We start from the raw sequence: 22,289 nt of genomic DNA on the forward strand, positions 1-22,289 counted from the left end.
ACTCCTACTGCCACTTATTTACAAGTGCAAATGACAGTTACTAATTCTTCTCAAGAACTTCAAACACTCGTCATATACCCAATTAACACACACATCCCGTGTCTAGTAGTCATCATTAAGTAAGCTATGTCATTTTTTATAGTAGCACTCTTCCCCCACATAGTACTCAACTACTCATGAACATACAAAATACTAAACTCGGAGAGAACAATGCTATTCTCCACTAACTCTGTGCCACTTCTCACTATATAAAGATGCAACGCCCTGTGCTAAACATAGTACACCCAACTGCAAATAATCACACTAAACAGATCTGACTATGTCAAAAGTACAAATTTAACACTAGCTAAGGGCAACTAATAGTGATCCTGCACTATTTACTTAGCTCTTACACTAGTCAACGAATTCGACAAGCAAACTGCAAACACATTCACAAACCTTTACTTCCAATGGGAGCTGACGCCAGTAGATAGGTAGCTTCCCAACACATTACAATTTGTGAGTCAACCTTCTATACAATTCCAATGCACAGTAATTGTATCACATGAATATATTCAGCCAGACGTCTTCTAGAAACCTTCCATTTCAAGTCTCGCTCTAGTGCCACATGGGGTTTTCACATTCAATTATGGGATTGCGTTCTTTTGTCTATACCGATATACACTGAAAAGAGCTGCAATAAACATGTAAGACCCATTACGGTAGTAGCACACTGAGAAAATCTTCTCACATGGCCACCAGTTTAGTCTGCTCACTCAAAAAGCACACACTCACTAACCTTGTGTGCAGCAGCACTGTAGTCCGTCAGCTAATGTCATACAAATTCCAAATGCCAGCTCGTAGAAAATGTCATGACATTCAAGAACTTGGGATTACCAGCAACTTAATCTCATTGCCATTCCACTACCACTTGCCAAATGAAATCTCCAAAACTCAACAGCATATGTTTCTTTTGTTCAAAACTCATTTCCAAGCATTCATGACATAACGTCTTTCACATCTCTGTCCAACAATCTGTGTTCTCAAACAAAGCATTGCATGTCTTTTTCTGGAAGAGGATATCAATACACAAGCAAAACTAACACAAATTAGCCTGCATCAAGAAAACAATCACTGTCCCTGTGTGAGATGTTTCATGCATCAGGAGGCAACCTGTATTCATACTGTTCTTCCACTTGTGCCTCTAACACACGGTGCAAAGTTACTTCTGTTCTTCCTCTAACTGGTCTGTTGTTTCAATGCCTTCAGTACAGCATCACTTTAGTATTTCTCCAAATGTCCATTCACACTTCTACCATCAAGGAACAACATCAAACGTCTTCTTCACATTTCCACAGTACAGATTCACTTTCCATCTGTTGTTAGACAGTTGTTACCATGCTGCCATTTGCAAGTTCTTTCCAACAGCTAATGACGCAGGTGCACTCCATCAGACATGAACGTTATTCTCACAACACAGACGCACTCACGGAAAAATATCTGATACTTTTAGTTATCACACGAGTAGCAGCAAACACATTAACATTGCGCATTAAAGAGCTTGCCTACACAAAGAAAACACAAGCAACCTTCACTATCGACATTCTATCACGTAATGATCCTCAAATCAACCAAAAATCCACAAAAATTACACAGCAAAGATCCAGGATGTAATGCAAACACACATTATTTGCCATACCTAGGACTTACAAAATTCCCAACTCAGAACACATTCAGCCTTAAATCACCTGAGACACACACACACACACACACACACACACACACACACACACACACACACACACACTTAAAATTCCATAGCAACGACAACTGCTCATGTATCACTGAGGGGTTACACCTTTGAGTTGAGCTACCCTCTGACAAATCTACAAAAGATGTCAATCAGTATATGAACACAGCTGACATCCACAACTACTGCCTCTTGGTTAATCATTAGATCTAACACAACAAAAATCTAACTGCCATTACTATGCAGCACATTTCTCCAAATACTGTGATAACAAAACACAATCGCTATCAAAGACCACTTTCTCTGAAACAAAAACACTAAGTACAATTACCAAGTATCCATCCAATTTGGTTCGGTCCTATGCTGGATTTGTTAGCAGTTCAGCCCATGCTATTCTGCACAATCAGTTCCCGTCATTCCCAAACTGCATCTCACTGAGAGAAACAATTGTCTCTCCAAGTTATAGTCATTTAATTCTCACAACAAGAGAGAGTCTTCTGCTGGCTCTTTCTTCCCACATCTAGTCCAAATCAATGCTTTCACCTCAACAACTTATCAGCTCAATTCAACTGCACAAACAAGTTCCATGTATTTCGATCCTCCTCAGGTTATTTTGTAATATGTGGCTCGCACCCACTTACGGTTCAGCTCCATGTGCAATCCCATCATTACTGAAAGGAGTAATTGATTGATCAACAGTTGCACATACTGGCCAACAGGCAAGGCATTAAGTTGACAACACATTTGCTGTCATGTATTCATATTATCATTTAAACAAATTAACAATACAAATATTTTCTCACTATTGTCCATACAAGCATACAGATTTTCTGACAACATTTCTACACTTTTCTAGTATACTCATTAGCATGGTGTAACACGGCAATTGTCTTCTGTATTGAAACAATAATCACATCACTGTAAATACGACCAACTATCCAAAAATTAGCAAGACACGCACATAACTCGAAATTTCAACCTATCACTCTGACACTGTCACATTCAAATTTACCCTCCACAAACTTTGCATAACTTCAAATACAACATGCACAACTAAATTTCAATCTCCCTCTCATTCCTTAAATAACTTTAGGACTAAACTTTTGTATCCAAACACTATTCCTTACCTCATCAACATTTCCTCTTGGTACTTCAATGTGCAGCAACTATTCTCCACTGCAAGTCTGCCTTCGGCATATGCTAATGATAATGCACTGCTTTGCTTCTTCACCGCATAAAAAATAGTAAATGGACCCGGTTCAAGAAAAGCACCAAACTATGAAATACAACTTCCCAACAAGCTTCGAAAACTCTTAGCTCTGCTCTCTCAAATTTCTCCAACGCTTCGCTGCATGAAAACCTCACTGTCTTAATCCGCTATCGGTGAAATCGATAATATTCACTAGCATCGATCATCCTGTCAAAGCAAGACACGTATCACCAAGGCATGTTATACGTAAAACAAATGTTTCAAGCATTGCAATAATAACAAAACACTGTACTCCTACTGCCACTTATTTACAAGTGCAAATGACAGTTACTAATTCTTCTCAAGAACTTCAAACACTCGTCATATACCCAATTAACACACACATCCCGTGTCTAGTAGTCATCATTAAGTAAGCTATGTCATTTTTTATAGTAGCACTCTTCCCCCACATAGTACTCAACTACTCATGAACATACAAAATACTAAACTCGGAGAGAACAATGCTATTCTCCACTAACTCTGTGCCACTTCTCACTATATAAAGATGCAACGCCCTGTGCTAAACATAGTACACCCAACTGCAAATAATCACACTAAACAGATCTGACTATGTCAAAAGTACAAATTTAACACTAGCTAAGGGCAACTAATAGTGATCCTGCACTATTTACTTAGCTCTTACACTAGTCAACGAATTCGACAAGCAAACTGCAAACACATTCACAAACCTTTACTTCCAATGGGAGCTGACGCCAGTAGATAGGTAGCTTCCCAACACATTACAATTTGTGAGTCAACCTTCTATACAATTCCAATGCACAGTAATTGTATCACATGAATATATTCAGCCAGACGTCTTCTAGAAACCTTCCATTTCAAGTCTCGCTCTAGTGCCACATGGGGTTTTCACATTCAATTATGGGATTGCGTTCTTTTGTCTATACCGATATACACTGAAAAGAGCTGCAATAAACATGTAAGACCCATTACGGTAGTAGCACACTGAGAAAATCTTCTCACATGGCCACCAGTTTAGTCTGCTCACTCAAAAAGCACACACTCACTAACCTTGTGTGCAGCAGCACTGTAGTCCGTCAGCTAATGTCATACAAATTCCAAATGCCCGCTCGTAGAAAATGTCATGACATTCAAGAACTTGGGATTACCAGCAACTTAATCTCATTGCCATTCCACTACTACTTGCCAAATGAAATCTCCAAAACTCAACAGCATATGTTTCTTTTGTTCAAAACTCATTTCCAAGCATTCATGACATAACGTCTTTCACATCTCTGTCCAACAATCTGTGTTCTCAAACAAAGCATTGCATGTCTTTTTCTGGAAGAGGATATCAATACACAAGCAAAACTAACACAAATTAGCCTGCATCAAGAAAACAATCACTGTCCCTGTGTGAGATGTTTCATGCATCAGGAGGCAACCTGTATTCATACTGTTCTTCCACTTGTGCCTCTAACACACGGTGCAAAGTTATTTCTGTTCTTCCTCTAACTGGTCTGTTGTTTCAATGCCTTCAGTACAGCATCACTTTTGTATTTCTCCAAATGTCCATTCACACTTCTACCATCAAGGAACAACATCAAACGTCTTCTTCACATTTCCACAGTACAGATTCACTTTCCATCTGTTGTTAGACAGTTGTTACCATGCTGCCATTTGCAAGTTCTTTCCAACAGCTAATGACGCAGGTGCACTCCATCAGACATGAACGTTATTCTCACAACACAGACGCACTCACGGAAAAATATCTGATACTTTTAGTTATCACACAAGTAGCAGCAAACACATTAACATTGCGCATTAAAGAGCTTGCCTACACAAAGAAAACACAAGCAACCTTCACTATCGACATTCTATCACGTAATGATCCTCAAATCAACCAAAAATCCACAAAAATTACGCAGCAAAGATCCAAGAAGTAATGCAAACACACATTATTTGCCAGACCTAGGACTTACAAAATTCTCAACTCAGAACACATTCAGCCTTAAATCACCTGAGACACACACACACACACACACACACACACACACACACACACACACACACACACACACACACTTAAAATTCCATAGCAACGACAACTGCTCATGTATCACTGAGGGGTTACACCTTTGAGTTGAGCTACCCTCTGACAAATCTACAAAAGATGTCAATCAGTATATGAACACAGCTGACATCCACAACTACTGCCTCTTGGTTAATCATTAGATCTAACACAACAAAAATCTAACTGCCATTACTATGCAGCACATTTCTCCAAATACTGTGATAACAAAACACAATCGCTATCAAAGACCACTTTCTCTGAAACAAAAACACTAAGTACAATTACCAAGTATCCATCCAATTTGGTTCGGTCCTATGCTGGATTTGTTAGCAGTTCAGCCCATGCTATTCTGCACAATCAGTTCCCGTCATTCCCAAACTGCATCTCACTGAGAGAAACAATTGTCTCTCCAAGTTATAGTCATTTAATTCTCACAACAAGAGAGAGTCTTCTGCTGGCTCTTTCTTCCCACATCTAGTCCAAATCAATGCTTTCACCTCAACAACTTATCAGCTCAATTCAACTGCACAAACAAGTTCCATGTATTTCGATCCTCCTCAGGTTATTTTGTAATATGTGGCTCGCACCCACTTACGGTTCAGCTCCATGTGCAATCCCATCATTACTGAAAGGAGTAATTGATTGATCAACAGTTGCACATACTGGCCAACAGGCAAGGCATTAAGTTGACAACACATTTGCTGTCATGTATTCATATTATCATTTAAACAAATTAACAATACAAATATTTTCTCACTATTGTCCATACAAGCATACAGATTTTCTGACAACATTTCTACACTTTTCTAGTATACTCATTAGCATGGTGTAACACGGCAATTGTCTTCTGTATTGAAACAATAATCACATCACTGTAAATACGACCAACTATCCAAAAATTAGCAAGACACGCACATAACTCGAAATTTCAACCTATCACTCTGACACTGTCACATTCAAATTTACCCTCCACAAACTTTGCATAACTTCAAATACAACATGCACAACTAAATTTCAATCTCCCTCTCATTCCTTAAATAACTTTAGGACTAAACTTTTGTATCCAAACACTATTCCTTACCTCATCAACATTTCCTCTTGGTACTTCAATGTGCAGCAACTATTCTCCACTGCAAGTCTGCCTTCAGCATATGCTAATGATAATGCACTGCTTTGCTTCTTCACCGCATAAAAAATAGTAAATGGACCCGGTTCAAGAAAAGCACCAAACTATGAAATACAACTTCCCAACAAGCTTCGAAAACTCTTAGCTCTGCTCTCTCAAATTTCTCCAACGCTTCGCTGCATGAAAACCTCACTGTCTTAATCCGCTATCGGTGAAATCGATAATATTCACTAGCATCGATCATCCTGTCAAAGCAAGACACGTATCACCAAGGCATGTTATACGTAAAACAAATGTTTCAAGCATTGCAATAATAACAAAACACTGTACTCCTACTGCCACTTATTTACAAGTGCAAATGACAGTTACTAATTCTTCTCAAGAACTTCAAACACTCGTCATATACCCAATTAACACACACATCCCGTGTCTAGTAGTCATCATTAAGTAAGCTATGTCATTTTTTATAGTAGCACTCTTCCCCCACATAGTACTCAACTACTCATGAACATACAAAATACTAAACTCGGAGAGAACAATGCTATTCTCCACTAACTCTGTGCCACTTCTCACTATATAAAGATGCAACGCCCTGTGCTAAACATAGTACACCCAACTGCAAATAATCACACTAAACAGATCTGACTATGTCAAAAGTACAAATTTAACAATAGCTAAGGGCAACTAATAGTGATCCTGCACTATTTACTTAGCTCTTACACTAGTCAACGAATTCGACAAGCAAACTGCAAACACATTCACAAACCTTTACTTCCAATGGGAGCTGACGCCAGTAGATAGGTAGCTTCCCAACACATTACAATTTGTGAGTCAACCTTCTATACAATTCTAATGCACAGTAATTGTATCACATGAATATATTCAGCCAGACGTCTTCTAGAAACCTTCCATTTCAAGTCTCGCTCTAGTGCCACATGGGGTTTTCACATTCAATTATGGGATTGCGTTCTTTTGTCTATACCGATATACACTGAAAAGAGCTGCAATAAACATGTAAGACCCATTATGGTAGTAGCACACTGAGAAAACCTTCTCACATGGCCACCAGTTTAGTCTGCTCACTCAAAAAGTACACACTCACTAACCTTGTGTGCAGCAGCACTGTAGTCCGTCAGCTAATGTCATACAAATTCCAAATGCCAGCTCGTAGAAAATGTCATGACATTCAAGAACTTGGGATTACCAGCAACTTAATCTCATTGCCATTCCACTACTACTTGCCAAATGAAATCTCCAAAACTCAACAGCATATGTTTCTTTTGTTCAAAACTCATTTCCAAGCATTCATGACATAACTTCTTTCACATCTCTGTCCAATAATCTGTGTTCTCAAACAAAGCATTGCATGTCTTTTTCTGGAAGAGGATATCAATACACAAGCAAAACTAACACAAATTAGCCTGCATCAAGAAAACAATCACTGTCCCTGTGTGAGATGTTTCATGCATCAGGAGGCAACCTGTATTCATACTGTTCTTCCACTTGTGCCTCTAACACACGGTGCAAAGTTACTTCTGTTCTTCCTCTAACTGGTCTGTTGTTTCAATGCCTTCAGTACAGCATCACTTTTGTATTTCTCCAAATGTCCATTCACACTTTTACCATCAAGGAACAACATCAAACGTCTTCTTCACATTTCCACAGTACAGATTCACTTTCCATCTGTTGTTAGACAGTTGTTACCATGCTGCCATTTGCAAGTTCTTTCCAACAGCTAATGACGCAGGTGCACTCCATCAGACATGAACGTTATTCTCACAACACAGACGCACTCACGGAAAAATATCTGATACTTTTAGTTATCACACGAGTAGCAGCAAACACATTAACAATGCACATTAAAGAGCTTGCCTACACAAAGAAAACAGAAGCAACCTTCACTATCGACATTCTATCACGTAATGATCCTCAAATCAACCAAAAATCCACAAAAATTACACAGCAAAGATCCAGGATGTAATGCAAACACACATTATTTGCCATACCTAGGACTTACAAAATTCCCAACTCAGAACACATTCAGCCTTAAATCACCTGACACACACACACACACACACACATACACACACACACACACACACACACACACACACACTTAAAATTCCATAGCAACGACAACTGCTCATGTATCACTGAGGGGTTACACCTTTGAGTTGAGCTACCCTCTGACAAATCTACAAAAGATGTCAATCAGTATATGAACACAGCTGACATTCACAACTACTGCCTCTTGGTTAATCATTAGATCTAACACAACAAAAATCTAACTGCCATTACTATGCAGCACAATTCTCCAAATACTGTGATAACAAAACACAATCGCTATCAAAGACCACTTTCTCTGAAACAAAAACACTAAGTACAATTACCAAATATCCATCCAATTTGGTTCGGTCCTATGCTGGATTTGTTAGCAGTTCAGCCCATGCTATTCTGCACAATCAGTTCCCGTCATTCCCAAACTGCATCTCACTGAGAGAAACAATTGTCTCTCCAAGTTATAGTCATTTAATTCTCACAACAAGAGAGAGTCTTCTGCTGGCTCTTTCTTCCCACATCTAGTCCAAATCAATGCTTTCACCTCAACAACTTATCAGCTCAATTCAACTGCACAAACAAGTTCCATGTATTTCGATCCTCCTCAGGTTATTTTGTAATATGTGGCTCGCACCCACTTACGGTTCAGCTCCATGTGCAATCCCATCATTACTGAAAGGAGTAATTGATTGATCAACAGTTGCACATACTGGCCAACAGGCAAGGCATTAAGTTGACAACACATTTGCTGTCATGTATTCATATTATCATTTAAACAATTTAACAATACTAATATTTTCTCACTATTGTCCATACAAGCATACAGATTTTCTGACAACATTTCTACACTTTTCTAGTATACTCATTAGCATGTTGTAACACGGCAAATGTCTTCTGTATTGAAACAATAATCACATCACTGTAAATACGACCAACTATCCAAAAATTATAGCAAGACACGCACATAACTCGAAATTTCAACCTATCACTCTGACACTGTCACATTCAAATTTACCCTCCACAAACTTTGCATAACTTCAAATACAACATGCACAACTAAATTTCAATCTCCCTCTCATTCCTTAAATAACTTTAGGACTAAACTTTTGTATCCAAACACTATTCCTTACCTCATCAACATTTCCTCTTGGTACTTCAATGTGCAGCAACTATTCTCCACTGCAAGTCTGCCTTCAGCATATGCTAATGATAATGCACTGCTTTGCTTCTTCACCGCATAAAAAATAGTAAATGGACCCGGTTCAAGAAAAGCACCAAACTATGAAATACAACTTCCCAACAAGCTTCGAAAACTCTTAGCTCTGCTCTCTCAAATTTCTCCAACGCTTCGCTGCATGAAAACCTCACTGTCTTAATCCGCTATCGGTGAAATCGATAATATTCACGGGCATCGATCATCCTGTCAAAGCAAGACACGTATCACCAAGGCATGTTATACGTAAAACAAATGTTTCAAGCATTGCAATAATAACAAAACACTGTACTCCTACTGCCACTTATTTACAAGTGCAAATGACAGTTACTAATTCTTCTCAAGAACTTCAAACACTCGTCATATACCCAATTAACACACACATCCCGTGTCTAGTAGTCATCATTAAGTAAGCTATGTCATTTTTTATAGTAGCACTCTTCCCCCACATAGTACTCAACTACTCATGAACATACAAAATACTAAACTCGGAGAGAACAACGCTATTCTCCACTAACTCTGTGCCACTTCTCACTATATAAAGATGCAACGCCCTGTGCTAAACATAGTACACCCAACTGCAAATAATCACACTAAACAGATCTGACTATGTCAAAAGTACAAATTTAACACTAGCTAAGGGCAACTAATAGTGATCCTGCACTATTTACTTAGCTCTTACACTAGTCAACGAATTCGACAAGCAAACTGCAAACACATTCACAAACCTTTACTTCCAATGGGAGCTGACGCCAGTAGATAGGTAGCTTCCCAACACATTACAATTTGTGAGTCAACCTTCTATACAATTCCAATGCACAGTAATTGTATCACATGAATATATTCAGCCAGACGTCTTCTAGAAACCTTCCATTTCAAGTCTCGCTCTAGTGCCACATGGGGTTTTCACATTCAATTATGGGATTGCGTTCTTTTGTCTATACCGATATACACTGAAAAGAGCTGCAATAAACATGTAAGACCCATTACGGTAGTAGCACACTGAGAAAATCTTCTCACATGGCCACCAGTTTAGTCTGCTCACTCAAAAAGTACACACTCACTAACCTTGTGTGCAGCAGCACTGTAGTCCGTCAGCTAATGTCATACAAATTCCATATGCCCGTTCGTAGAAAATGTCATGACATTCAAGAACTTGGGATTACCAGCAACTTAATCTCATTGCCATTCCACTACTACTTGCCAAATGAAATCTCCAAAACTCAACAGCATATGTTTCTTTTGTTCAAAACTCATTTCCAAGCATTCATGACATAACTTCTTTCACATCTCTGTCCAATAATCTGTGTTCTCAAACAAAGCATTGCATGTCTTTTTCTGGAAGAGGATATCAATACACAAGCAAAACTAACACAAATTAGCCTGCATCAAGAAAACAATCACTGTCCCTGTGTGAGATGTTTCATGCATCAGGAGGCAACCTGTATTCATACTGTTCTTCCACTTGTGCCTCTAACACACGGTGCAAAGTTACTTCTGTTCTTCCTCTAACTGGTCTGTTGTTTCAATGCCTTCAGTACAGCATCACTTTTGTATTTCTCCAAATGTCCATTCACACTTTTACCATCAAGGAACAACATCAAACGTCTTCTTCACATTTCCACAGTACAGATTCACTTTCCATCTGTTGTTAGACAGTTGTTACCATGCTGCCATTTGCAAGTTCTTTCCAACAGCTAATGACGCAGGTGCACTCCATCAGACATGAACGTTATTCTCACAACACAGACGCACTCACGGAAAAATATCTGATACTTTTAGTTATCACACGAGTAGCAGCAAACACATTAACAATGCACATTAAAGAGCTTGCCTACACAAAGAAAACAGAAGCAACCTTCACTATCGACATTCTATCACGTAATGATCCTCAAATCAACCAAAAATCCACAAAAATTACACAGCAAAGATCCAGGATGTAATGCAAACACACATTATTTGCCATACCTAGGACTTACAAAATTCCCAACTCAGAACACATTCAGCCTTAAATCACCTGACACACACACACACACACACACACACACACACACACACACACACACTTAAAATTCCATAGCAACGACAACTGCTCATGTATCACTGAGGGGTTACACCTTTGAGTTGAGCTACCCTCTGACAAATCTACAAAAGATGTCAATCAGTATATGAACACAGCTGACATCCACAACTACTGCCTCTTGGTTAATCATTAGATCTAACACAACAAAAATCTAACTGCCATTACTATGCAGCACAATTCTCCAAATACTGTGATAACAAAACACAATCGCTATCAAAGACCACTTTCTCTGAAACAAAAACACTAAGTACAATTACCAAATATCCATCCAATTTGGTTCGGTCCTATGCTGGATTTGTTAGCAGTTCAGCCCATGCTATTCTGCACAATCAGTTCCCGTCATTCCCAAACTGCATCTCACTGAGAGAAACAATTGTCTCTCCAAGTTATAGTCATTTAATTCTCACAACAAGAGAGAGTCTTCTGCTGGCTCTTTCTTCCCACATCTAGTCCAAATCAATGCTTTCACCTCAACAACTTATCAGCTCAATTCAACTGCACAAACAAGTTCCATGTATTTCGATCCTCCTCAGGTTATTTTGTAATATGTGGCTCGCACCCACTTACGGTTCAGCTCCATGTGCAATCCCATCATTACTGAAAGGAGTAATTGATTGATCAACAGTTGCACATACTGGCCAACAGGCAAGGCATTAAGTTGACAACACATTTGCTGTCATGTATTCATATTATCATTTAAACAATTTAACAATACTAATATTTTCTCACTATTGTCCATACAAGCATACAGATTTTCTGACAACATTTCTACACTTTTCTAGTATACTCATTAGCATGTTGTAACACGGCAATTGTCTTCTGTATTGAAACAATAATCACATCACTGTAAATACGACCAACTATCCAAAAATTATAGCAAGACACGCACATAACTCGAAATTTCAACCTATCACTCTGACACTGTCACATTCAAATTTACCCTCCACAAACTTTGCATAACTTCAAATACAACATGCACAACTAAATTTCAATCTCCCTCTCATTCCTTAAATAACTTTAGGACTAAACTTTTGTATCCAAACACTATTCCTTACCTCATCAACATTTCCTCTTGGTACTTCAATGTGCAGCAACTATTCTCCACTGCAAGTCTGCCTTCAGCATATGCTAATGATAATGCACTGCTTTGCTTCTTCACCGCATAAAAAATAGTAAATGGACCCGGTTCAAGAAAAGCACCAAACTATGAAATACAACTTCCCAACAAGCTTCGAAAACTCTTAGCTCTGCTCTCTCAAATTTCTCCAACGCTTCGCTGCATGAAAACCTCACTGTCTTAATCCGCTATCGGTGAAATCGATAATATTCACGGGCATCGATCATCCTGTCAAAGCAAGACACGTATCACCAAGGCATGTTATACGTAAAACAAATGTTTCAAGCATTGCAATAATAACAAAACACTGTACTCCTACTGCCACTTATTTACAAGTGCAAATGACAGTTACTAATTCTTCTCAAGAACTTCAAACACTCGTCATATACCCAATTAACACACACATCCCGTGTCTAGTAGTCATCATTAAGTAAGCTATGTCATTTTTTATAGTAGCACTCTTCCCCCACATAGTACTCAACTACTCATGAACATACAAAATACTAAACTCGGAGAGAACAACGCTATTCTCCACTAACTCTGTGCCACTTCTCACTATATAAAGATGCAACGCCCTGTGCTAAACATAGTACACCCAACTGCAAATAATCACACTAAACAGATCTGACTATGTCAAAAGTACAAATTTAACACTAGCTAAGGGCAACTAATAGTGATCCTGCACTATTTACTTAGCTCTTACACTAGTCAACGAATTCGACAAGCAAACTGCAAACACATTCACAAACCTTTACTTCCAATGGGAGCTGACGCCAGTAGATAGGTAGCTTCCCAACACATTACAATTTGTGAGTCAACCTTCTATACAATTCCAATGCACAGTAATTGTATCACATGAATATATTCAGCCAGACGTCTTCTAGAAACCTTCCATTTCAAGTCTCGCTCTAGTGCCACATGGGGTTTTCACATTCAATTATGGGATTGCGTTCTTTTGTCTATACCGATATACACTGAAAAGAGCTGCAATAAACATGTAAGACCCATTACGGTAGTAGCACACTGAGAAAATCTTCTCACATGGCCACCAGTTTAGTCTGCTCACTCAAAAAGTACACACTCACTAACCTTGTGTGCAGCAGCACTGTAGTCCGTCAGCTAATGTCATACAAATTCCAAATGCCAGCTCGTAGAAAATGTCATGACATTCAAGAACTTGGGATTACCAGCAACTTAATCTCATTGCCATTCCACTACTACTTGCCAAATGAAATCTCCAAAACTCAACAGCATATGTTTCTTTTGTTCAAAACTCATTTCCAAGCATTCATGACATAACTTCTTTCACATCTCTGTCCAATAATCTGTGTTCTCAAACAAAGCATTGCATGTCTTTTTCTGGAAGAGGATATCAATACACAAGCAAAACTAACACAAATTAGCCTGCATCAAGAAAACAATCACTGTCCCTGTGTGAGATGTTTCATGCATCAGGAGGCAACCTGTATTCATACTGTTCTTCCACTTGTGCCTCTAACACACGGTGCAAAGTTACTTCTGTTCTTCCTCTAACTGGTCTGTTGTTTCAATGCCTTCAGTACAGCATCACTTTTGTATTTCTCCAAATGTCCATTCACACTTTTACCATCAAGGAACAACATCAAACGTCTTCTTCACATTTCCACAGTACAGATTCACTTTCCATCTGTTGTTAGACAGTTGTTACCATGCTGCCATTTGCAAGTTCTTTCCAACAGCTAATGACGCAGGTGCACTCCATCAGACATGAACGTTATTCTCACAACACAGACGCACTCACGGAAAAATATCTGATACTTTTAGTTATCACACGAGTAGCAGCAAACACATTAACAATGCACATTAAAGAGCTTGCCTACACAAAGAAAACAGAAGCAACCTTCACTATCGACATTCTATCACGTAATGATCCTCAAATCAACCAAAAATCCACAAAAATTACACAGCAAAGATCCAGGATGTAATGCAAACACACATTATTTGCCATACCTAGGACTTACAAAATTCCCAACTCAGAACACATTCAGCCTTAAATCACCTGACACACACACACACACACACACACACACACACACACACACACATACACACACACACACACACACACACACACACACTTAAAATTCCATAGCAACGACAACTGCTCATGTATCACTGAGGGGTTACACCTTTGAGTTGAGCTACCCTCTGACAAATCTACAAAAGATGTCAATCAGTATATGAACACAGCTGACATCCACAACTACTGCCGCTTGGTTAATCATTAGATCTAACACAACAAAAATCTAACTGCCATTACTATGCAGCACAATTCTCCAAATACTGTGATAACAAAACACAATCGCTATCAAAGACCACTTTCTCTGAAACAAAAACACTAAGTACAATTACCAAGTATCCATCCAATTTGGTTCGGTCCTATGCTGGATTTGTTAGCAGTTCAGCGCATGCTATTCTGCACAATCAGTTCCCGTCATTCCCAAACTGCATCTCACTGAGAGAAACAATTGTCTCTCCAAGTTATAGTCATTTAATTCTCACAACAAGAGAGAGTCTTCTGCTGGCTCTTTCTTCCCACATCTAGTCCAAATCAATGCTTTCACCTCAACAACTTATCAGCTCAATTCAACTGCACAAACAAGTTCCATGTATTTCGATCCTCCTCAGGTTATTTTGTAATATGTGGCTCGCACCCACTTACGGTTCAGCTCCATGTGCAATCCCATCATTACTGAAAGGAGTAATTGATTGATCAACAGTTGCACATACTGGCCAACAGGCAAGGCATTAAGTTGACAACACATTTGCTGTCATGTATTCATATTATCATTTAAACAAATTAACAATACAAATATTTTCTCACTATTGTCCATACAAGCATACAGATTTTCTGACAACATTTCTACTCTTTTCTAGTATACTCATTAGCATGGTGTAACACGGCAATTGTCTTCTGTATTGAAACAATAATCACATCACTGTAAATACGACCAACTATCCAAAAATTAGCAACACACGCACATAACTCGAAATTTCAACCTATCACTCTGACACTGTCACATTCAAATTTACCCTCCACAAACTTTGCATAACTTCAAATACAACATGCACAACTAAATTTCCATCTCCCTCTCATTCCTTAAATAACCTTAGGACTAAACTTTTGTACCCAAACACTATTCCTTACCTCATCAACATTTCCTCTTGGTACTTCAATGTGCAGCAACTATTCTCCACTGCAAGCCTGCCTTCAGCATATGCTAATGATAATGCACTGCTTTGCTTCTTCACCGCATAAAAAATAGTAAATGGACCCGGTTCAAGAAAAGCACCAAACTATGAAATACAACTTCCCAACAAGCTTCGAAAACTCTTAGCTCTGCTCTCTCAAATTTCTCCAACGCTTCGCTGCATGAAAACCTCACTGTCTTAATCCGCTATCGGTGAAATCGATAATATTCACTAGCATCGATCATCCTGTCAAAGCAAGACACGTATCACCAAGGCATGTTATACGTAAAACAAATGTTTCAAGCATTGCAATAATAACAAAACACTGTACTCCTACTGCCACTTATTTACAAGTGCAAATGACAGTTACTAATTCTTCTCAAGAACTTCAAACACTCGTCATATACCCAATTAACACACACATCCCGTGTCTAGTAGTCATCATTAAGTAAGCTATGTCATTTTTTATAGTAGCACTCTTCCCCCACCTAGTACTCAACTACTCATGAACATACAAAATACTAAACTCGGAGAGAACAATGCTATTCTCCACTAACTCTGTGCCACTTCTCACTATATAAAGATGCAACGCCCTGTGCTAAACATAGTACACCCAACTGCAAATAATCACACTAAACAGATCTGACTATGTCAAAAGTACAAATTTAACACTAGCTAAGGGCAACTAATAGTGATCCTGCACTATTTACTTAGCTCTTACACTAGTCAACGAATTCGACAAGCAAACTGCAAACACATTCACAAACCTTTACTTCCAATGGGAGCTGACGCCAGTAGATAGGTAGCTTCCCAACACATTACAATTTGTGAGTCAACCTTCTATACAATTCCAATGCACAGTAATTGTATCACATGAATATATTCAGCCAGACGTCTTCTAGAAACCTTCCATTTCAAGTCTCGCTCTAGTGCCACATGGGGTTTTCACATTCAATTATGGGATTGCGTTCTTTTGTCTATACCGATATACACTGAAAAGAGCTGCAATAAACATGTAAGACCCATTACGGTAGTAGCACACTGAGAAAATCTTCTCACATGGCCACCAGTTTAGTCTGCTCACTCAAAAAGTACACACTCACTAACCTTGTGTGCAGCAGCACTGTAGTCCGTCAGCTAATGTCATACAAATTCCAAATGCCAGCTCGTAGAAAATGTCATGACATTCAAGAACTTGGGATTACCAGCAACTTAATCTCATTGCCATTCCACTACTACTTGCCAAATGAAATCTCCAAAACTCAACAGCATATGTTTCTTTTGTTCAAAACTCATTTCCAAGCATTCATGACATAACTTCTTTCACATCTCTGTCCAATAATCTGTGTTCTCAAACAAAGCATTGCATGTCTTTTTCTGGAAGAGGATATCAATACACAAGCAAAACTAACACAAATTAGCCTGCATCAAGAAAACAATCACTGTCCCTGTGTGAGATGTTTCATGCATCAGGAGGCAACCTGTATTCATACTGTTCTTCCACTTGTGCCTCTAACACACGGTGCAAAGTTACTTCTGTTCTTCCTCTAACTGGTCTGTTGTTTCAATGCCTTCAGTACAGCATCACTTTTGTATTTCTCCAAATGTCCGTTCACACTTTTACCATCAAGGAACAACATCAAACGTCTTCTTCACATTTCCACAGTACAGATTCACTTTCCATCTGTTGTTAGACAGTTGTTACCATGCTGCCATTTGCAAGTTCTTTCCAACAGCTAATGACGCAGGTGCACTCCATCAGACATGAACGTTATTCTCACAACACAGACGCACTCACGGAAAAATATCTGATACTTTTAGTTATCACACGAGTAGCAGCAAACACATTAACAATGCACATTAAAGAGCTTGCCTACACATAGAAAACAGAAGCAACCTTCACTATCGACATTCTATCACGTAATGATCCTCAAATCAACCAAAAATCCACAAAAATTACACAGCAAAGATCCAGGATGTAATGCAAACACACATTATTTGCCATACCTAGGACTTACAAAATTCCCAACTCAGAACACATTCAGCCTTAAATCACCTGACACACACACACACACACACACACACACACACACACACACACACACACACACACTTAAAATTCCATAGCAACGACAACTGCTCATGTATCACTAAGGGGTTACACCTTTGAGTTGAGCTACCCTCTGACAAATCTACAAAAGATGTCAATCAGTATATGAACACAGCTGACATCCACAACTACTGCCTCTTGGTTAATCATTAGATCTAACACAACAAAAATCTAACTGCCATTACTATGCAGCACAATTCTCCAAATACTCTGATAACAAAACACAATCGCTATCAAAGACCACTTTCTCTGAAACAAAAACACTAAGTACAATTACCAAGTATCCATCCAATTTGGTTCGGTCCTATGCTGGATTTGTTAGCAGTTCAGCCCATGCTATTCTGCACAATCAGTTCCCGTCATTCCCAAACTGCATCTCACTGAGAGAAACAATTGTCTCTCCAAGTTATAGTCATTTAATTCTCACAACAAGAGAGAGTCTTCTGCTGGCTCTTTCTTCCCACATCTAGTCCAAATCAATGCTTTCACCTCAACAACTTATCAGCTCAATTCAACTGCACAAACAAGTTCCATGTATTTCGATCCTCCTCAGGTTATTTTGTAATATGTGGCTCGCACCCACTTACGGTTCAGCTCCATGTGCAATCCCATCATTACTGAAAGGAGTAATTGATTGATCAACAGTTGCACATACTGGCCAACAGGCAAGGCATTAAGTTGACAACACATTTGCTGTCATGTATTCATATTATCATTTAAACAAATTAACAATACAAATATTTTCTCACTATTGTCCATACAAGCATACAGATTTTCTGACAACATTTCTACACTTTTCTAGTATACTCATTAGCATGGTGTAACACGGCAATTGTCTTCTGTATTGAAACAATAATCACATCACTGTAAATACGACCAACTATCCAAAAATTAGCAAGACACGCACATAACTCGAAATTTCAACCTATCACTCTGACACTGTCACATTCAAATTTACCCTCCACAAACTTTGCATAACTTCAAATACAACATGCACAACTAAATTTCAATCTCCCTCTCATTCCTTAAATAACTTTAGGACTAAACTTTTGTATCCAAACACTATTCCTTACCTCATCAACATTTCCTCTTGGTACTTCAATGTGCAGCAACTATTCTCCACTGCAAGTCTGCCTTCAGCATATGCTAATGATAATGCACTGCTTTGCTTCTTCACCGCATAAAAAATAGTAAATGGACCCGGTTCAAGAAAAGCACCAAACTATGAAATACAACTTCCCAACAAGCTTCGAAAACTCTTAGCTCTGCTCTCTCAAATTTCTCCAACGCTTTGCTGCATGAAAACCTCACTGTCTTAATCCGCTATCGGTGAAATCGATAATATTCACTAGCATCGATCATCCTGTCAAAGCAAGACACGTATCACCAAGGCATGTTATACGTAAAACAAATGTTTCAAGCATTGCAATAATAACAAAACACTGTACTACTGCCACTTATTTACAAGTGCAAATGACAGTTACTAATTCTTCTCAAGAACTTCAAACACTCGTCATATACCCAATTAACACACACATCCCGTGTCTAGTAGTCATCATTAAGTAAGCTATGTCATTTTTCATAGTAGCACTCATCCCCCACATAGTACTCAACTACTCATGAACATACAAAATACTAAACTCGGAGAGAACAACGCTATTCTCCACTAACTCTGTGCCACTTCTCACTATATAAAGATGCAACGCCCTGTGCTAAACATAGTACACCCAACTGCAAATAATCACACTAAACAGATCTGACTATGTCAAAAGTACAAATTTAACACTAGCTAAGGGCAACTAATAGTGATCCTGCACTATTTACTTAGCTCTTACACTAGTCAACGAATTCGACAAGCAAACTGCAAACACATTCACAAACCTTTACTTCCAATGGGAGCTGACGCCAGTAGATAGGTAGCTTCCCAACACATTACAATTTGTGAGTCAACCTTCTATACAATTCCAATGCACAGTAATTGTATCACATGAATATATTCAGCCAGACGTCTTCTAGAAACCTTCCATTTCAAGTCTCGCTCTAGTGCCACATGGGGTTTTCACATTCAATTATGGGATTGCGTTCTTTTGTCTATACCGATATACACTGAAAAGAGCTGCAATAAACATGTAAGACCCATTACGGTAGTAGCACACTGAGAAAATCTTCTCACATGGCCACCAGTTTAGTCTGCTCACTCAAAAAGTACACACTCACTAACCTTGTGTGCAGCAGCACTGTAGTCCGTCAGCTAATGTCATACAAATTCCAAATGCCAGCTCGTAGAAAATGTCATGACATTCAAGAACTTGGGATTACCAGCAACTTAATCTCATTGCCATTCCACTACTACTTGCCAAATGAAATCTCCAAAACTCAACAGCATATGTTTCTTTTGTTCAAAACTCATTTCCAAGCATTCATGACATAACTACTTTCACATCTCTGTCCAATATCTGTGTTCTCAAACAAAGCATTGCATGTCTTTTTCTGGAAGAGGATATCAATACACAAGCAAAACTAACACAAATTAGCCTGCATCAAGAAAACAATCACTGTCCCTGTGTGAGATGTTTCATGCATCAGGAGGCAACCTGTATTCATACTGTTCTTCCACTTGTGCCTCTAACACATGGTGCAAAGTTACTTCTGTTCTTCCTCTAACTGGTCTGTTGTTTCAATGCCTTCAGTACAGCATCACTTTTGTATTTCTCCAAATGTCCATTCACACTTTTACCATCAAGGAACAACATCAAACGTCTTCTTCACACTTCCACAGTACAGATTCACTTTCCATCTGTTGTTAGACAGTTGTTACCACGCTGCCATTTGCAAGTTCTTTCCAACAGCTAATGACGCAGGTGCACTCCATCAGACATGAACGTTATTCTCACAACACAGACGCACTCACGGAAAAATATCTGATACTCTTAGTTATCACACGAGTAGCAGCAAACACATTAACATTGCGCATTAAAGAGCTTGCCTACACAAAGAAAACACAAGCAACCTTCACTATCGACATTCTATCACGTAATGATCCTCAAATCAACCAAAAATCCACAAAAATTACACAGCAAAGATCAAAGAAGTAATGCAAACACACATTATTTGCCATACCTAGGACTTACAAAATTCCCAACTCAGAACACATTCAGCCTTAAATCACCTGAGACACACACACACACACACACACACACACACACACACACACACTTAAAATTCCACAGCAACGACAACTGCTCATGTATCACTGAGGGGTTACACCTTTGAGTTGAGCTACCCTCTGACAAATCTACAAAAGATGTCAATCAGTATATGAACACAGCTGACATCCACAATTACTACCTCTTGGTTAATCATTAGATCTAACACAACAAAAATCTAACTGCCATTACTATGCAGCACAATTCTCCAAATACTGTGATAACAAAACACAATCGCTATCAAAGACCACTTTCTCTGAAACAAAAACACTAAGTACAATTACCAAGTATCCATCCAATTTGGTTCGGTCCTATGCTGGATTTGTTAGCAGTTCAGCCCATGCTATTCTGCACAATCAGTTCCCGTCATTCCCAAACTGCATCTCACTGAGAGAAACAATTGTCTCTCCAAGTTATAGTCATTTAATTCTCACAACAAGAGAGAGTCTTCTGCTGGCTCTTTCTTCCCACATCTAGTCCAAATCAATGCTTTCACCTCAACAACTTATCAGCTCAATTCAACTGCACAAACAAGTTCCATGTATTTCGATCCTCCTCAGGTTATTTTGTAATATGTGGCTCGCACCCACTTACGGTTCAGCTCCATGTGCAATCCCATCATTACTGAAAGGAGTAATTGATTGATCAACAGTTGCACATACTGGCCAACAGGCAAGGCATTAAGTTGACAACACATTTGCTGTCATGTATTCATATTATCATTTAATCAAATTAACAATACTAATATTTTCTCACTATTGTCCATACAAGCATACAGATTTTCTGACAACATTTCTACACTTTTCTAGTATACACATTAGCATGGTGTAACACGGCAATTGTCTTCTGTATTGAAACAATAATCACATCACTGTAAATACGACCAACTATCCAAAAATTAGCAACACACGCACATAACTCGAAATTTCAACCTATCACTCTGACACTGTCACATTCAAATTTACCCTCCACAAACTTTGCATAACTTCAAATACAACATGCACAACTAAATTTCAATCTCCCTCTCATTCCTTAAATAACTTTAGGACTAAACTTTTGTATCCAAACACTATTCCTTACCTCATCAACATTTCCTCTTGGTACTTCAATGTGCAGCAACTATTCTCCACTGCAA

At 38.7% G+C, this 22,289-nt stretch overlaps 1 protein-coding gene across 3 annotated transcripts in view; it reads right to left on the minus strand.

The window, feature by feature from the left end:
* The window catches only part of LOC126292273 (uncharacterized), a 32,769-nt gene extending 26,003 nt beyond the window's left edge, over window positions 1-6,766 (minus strand). The window contains exon 1 of one of the 3 annotated variants that reach the window (XM_049986179.1): window positions 6,092-6,766. The gene's annotated coding sequence lies outside the window, so the exon portion shown is untranslated. Of the gene's footprint in view, window positions 1-2,060; window positions 2,085-5,295; window positions 5,320-6,091 lie in introns of those variants that run through there. The other 2 variants (XM_049986180.1, XM_049986178.1) reach the window with 2 other exon arrangements.
* Window positions 6,767-22,289: the final 15,523 nt, after the last annotated feature.

Source organism: Schistocerca gregaria, chromosome 9 (assembly GCF_023897955.1).
Source record: "Schistocerca gregaria isolate iqSchGreg1 chromosome 9, iqSchGreg1.2, whole genome shotgun sequence".
NCBI classification, from domain to species: Eukaryota; Metazoa; Arthropoda; class Insecta; order Orthoptera; family Acrididae; genus Schistocerca; species Schistocerca gregaria.